Below are 3,825 nucleotides of genomic sequence, written 5' to 3'. Positions count from 1 at the left end.
AATAAAGCTATCCCTATAGAAAATATATGGAAATAACCAAAAGAAAAACTATTTGTCTCATTATAAAGTGTTACATATGCATTTAATGAATCACTTAGCAGATTCCTGACCTTTGTGATAAATGAAGTTAACATTTTCACTATTTATCTTAGTACCATCATAGAAATATCTTATTATGGGTAAGTAGACCATTTCTAGCCTTTTTAGGTAGAAACATAAATGTATAAGATTACGTATGCATAGATGATTTACTAAACTGAACTGATCTTATGTGAATTATCTCAGGCACTCACGTCATCATCTCAGCATAAAATGGAGTCTACATCTATTTTGAACTTCCTATTACTTTCAGAAAATAGACCATTTCTGCTTTTTGAAAACCATCTCCCCAGATTTATTTTAATTCCCTGAATTTTCTAGCTACTCAGAGCTTAGCCCTACAATTCACTTACTCATATTCTCATCTTGAATCATTCCAATATCCATAAGGACCTGAAAACATATTTAAGTTTCCACCAGCCAAAAAAAAAGAAAGAAAGAAAGAAAGAAAAAAGATAAGCACATACAAAAGAAAATACCTAAAGAAATCTGCATTAGTTACTTAATATCACATAACAATATTCTAAAACTTAGTGACTCAAAACAATAAATATTCATTATTTCACAGTTTCTATGGGTCAGGAATTCAGGTGTGGCTTACCTGGTGGTAAGAGGTTGCAGTCAGGATGTAAGCCATGTCTGCAGAAATCTGAAGGCTTGATTGGATCTAGAGGATCTGTTTCTAAGATAGCTCACTAACCCGGTACCGGTTGGAAGGAGGCTTCAGTTCCTCTTTGGGAGCTGCTTGAGTATCATCATGATATGATGGATAGCTTTCCCCACTATGAGCAATCTATGAGAAAACATGGCAGAGCCACAATATCTTTTGCAATCTTACATCAGAAGTCACACACCATTATTTTTGCAATATACTATTGGTTACACAAATCAGCACCATTCCATGCAAGGGGGAACTATACAAGGGTATAAACGATGGCAGATGAAGATCACTGGTTGCCATCTTGGGCACTAGCCATTACAACCTCCTTCTTTTATTCCTATGTATTCTACTTACTAACCAATTCCCTTCTCTGGTTTTTCTGCTGTACTTTAAATATTTGACTTACATCTTTCCTCTCCTCTTTTTAACTATACTAATTCCTTCTTATTCCCTTTCCTATCTACTTCAATGCATACCACTGCATAAAAATTATTTCCTTGAATTATTACCAGTGATCTCTTCCTGCTAAATTGTTGACCTTGGCTTTTCCTCATACATATCTTCAACATCTTATGCTTGGTGTTATAAACCACCCTCTTGTGAAATTCTCTCATCCTCTGGCATCTTTGGTAAGTTACTTAAGGACCTCTCTCAGCTCTCTGATGCCACTTCTCTCCTGTTCTCCACTTGGTTGCTAAGTGAGCATGTTCTTTGTGCTCATCCCTCTAATTTTCTTGCCACAATATGACGAGGCTGATACACAGCTATGTCATCTGTTATCTGGCTACTAATGAATCTGCATTTCCTTCCCTACTCATTATAGCATGTCCTTTCCAGGTGCTTGCAGGCACCTCTATTCTCTAGTCTCTAAGCAAGGCTCATCGTTTCTTCCGTTAATGTCTCTTAAAACAATTTGCCTTATCTCAGTCATTCCAACTACCATTACCCTAGTACAAGCCTTCCCTATTTCATAACCAGATTAACATAGCAATATAGAAATATTTAGCTGCTATACCTACTTTACTTTTCTTATTCCCCTTATTTCTCTTCAGTGAGTTTAATCTATTTGCTGTCCCCCAAACACACAAATTTTCCATATTTACCTTTTTAATCCCATTCTCTTCAGAAAATATATGTTCTTATTCATCTCCTTCATCCTATCAATTTTTGTAGTCCTAGCTCAAATTCCATTTTCTCAATGAAACTTCTCTAACTACTTTAGTTCATACTGGGATGTTCGAATTTTGAGTTCCTAATACTCAATTGGGCATCCACATCTCTGATTCATTGTGTGTTCGACTTGTACCTATAGCTAAGTTGCAAGTTTCTGAAGACTGGAGACATATATTTTATATTTCTTCTTTATTTCTTTTAAAACACCTAAAATAGTCTACAAGTAACATACTGAGCACATAACAGGCCATAAATAAATATTTATTGGTTAACTAAATAAGAAAAATAACTAGAAAATTCCCATGTTATTCGCCAAAATGACTACAGGCAAAAGACTCCCTCCCAAAATACATTACCTAAAAGTGTATTTCTCCCATGTGTCAATGAAAAAAATGACTGTCCTCTAGCATAGCCAAAGTTAGCTTTTAAAGCATGTGTAAAATCCAAGGACAGAATTGTTAAATTTAAACAACTGTTTAAATCAAAAGAGAGATACACACAATAATTGCTTCATTTAACAAGTACAGAGATAATCAGATCACATTCCAAAAGTAATTTGATGATTTTGGCAGCTCAAGAATAATTAAAGAAAAGGAATTTATGCAATGAGGCTGTTGTCTTAGATTTATTAAGGTAAAAGAAACTGTTGTAAAACCAAAAAGATAAAAAATTATGTGATATATGAGTAAAAAATATTAGTAATAATAATTGAATCACTGTGGAAACATTTTTTTCTAATTCAAGCATATTAAAAATTAATATGACTATTAAAAACAACCAAACCTATCTTTTGGAAGAAAACATATTTGTATTTTGCCCGAAGCCTCACTCTTGTCCCTTCCTTTGGAAGCAGTATTATGTCATGGAAACTGCGTGAGTTTCTGAAACCCGAGGAGCCTGCATTACTAGTTGAGTGACCTTAGGCAAGTTACTGAGCCCCAGGAAACCTACCAACCTCACAGAGTTGTTGTACAAATAAAATGAGATTACATATCTGAAAGAACATGGCATGGTGTCCAACATGTGCTGGTCAATATATCTTAGTTTCTTTCCATTCTACTTAGCAGAGAATAGGAGGCTGAACAATACTAGACTAGGAAAAGGATACAGGGATTATTATCCCAGCTCATCAACTACTTAGATAGTTAGTGTGGCAGGACAGACTACTGTCTTCCAGCTTCCATTTTCCTCTTTATTTTGGCAGTAGAGCCCTGAGTTTTAATGGGCACACAGGTAGCCAGATAGAATTATATATCTTTTGGCTTCACAGGGTTAATTATTTGATTCGCAGTACCTCTAGGTAGACCAGACACTTCACTTTTCTACCATTCACCATTCACTTCTGCCTTAACCTGGCCTAGTTCTAACATTCATGACTTCTTCCTGACACCTACAGGTTCTTCTGTGTATGGCAGATGGACCAGATTGATCCTTAAGGAATCCTCCAACAGTCAAGTAGTTCTGGAGAAACATATGGGATAATGTCCATTTCTCTGGTAGTTAAAATTATAATTACTTAGTGTGTTTTTCCTTTTTACCTAAAAATTAAAAGCAAATTTGAGATAATCTAAGTTAAAATTCTAAGGTCCCTTCTGTATGTTAGGCTTATCATTTTTATTCAGGAGATGTACAGTATATTAGTTTCCTGAGACCACTGTAACAAATTAACAGAAATCTAGTAGCTTAAAACAACAGATATTTATTTCTTTCACTGCTCTGGGGGCCCAAAGTCTGAAATCAAGATGTCTGCAGGGCCACACACATCTTAGAAGGCTCTAGGGGAGAATCATTCCTTGCCTTTTCCATTTTTTTGTGGCTTCAGGCTTTACTGCTTGTGGCTGAATCATTTCAATTTCTTCATCCATCTTCATATGGCCTTCTCCTCTGAGTTT

General features: G+C 35.4%; 1 long non-coding RNA gene across 1 annotated transcript in view; it reads right to left on the bottom strand.

The window, feature by feature from the left end:
- Positions 1-705: 705 nt before the first annotated feature.
- The window catches only part of LOC111742786, a 251,542-nt gene continuing 248,422 nt past the window's right edge, over positions 706-3,825 (bottom strand). The window contains exon 5 of the long non-coding RNA XR_002781468.1: positions 706-892. This is a non-coding gene — a long non-coding RNA (uncharacterized LOC111742786). The remainder of the gene's footprint in view (positions 893-3,825) is intronic.

This window comes from Pteropus vampyrus, unplaced genomic scaffold, assembly GCF_000151845.1.
Source record: "Pteropus vampyrus isolate Shadow unplaced genomic scaffold, Pvam_2.0 Scaffold4, whole genome shotgun sequence".
Classification (NCBI taxonomy): Eukaryota; Metazoa; Chordata; class Mammalia; order Chiroptera; family Pteropodidae; genus Pteropus; species Pteropus vampyrus.
This window is presented reverse-complemented; position numbering and strand designations above follow the sequence as displayed.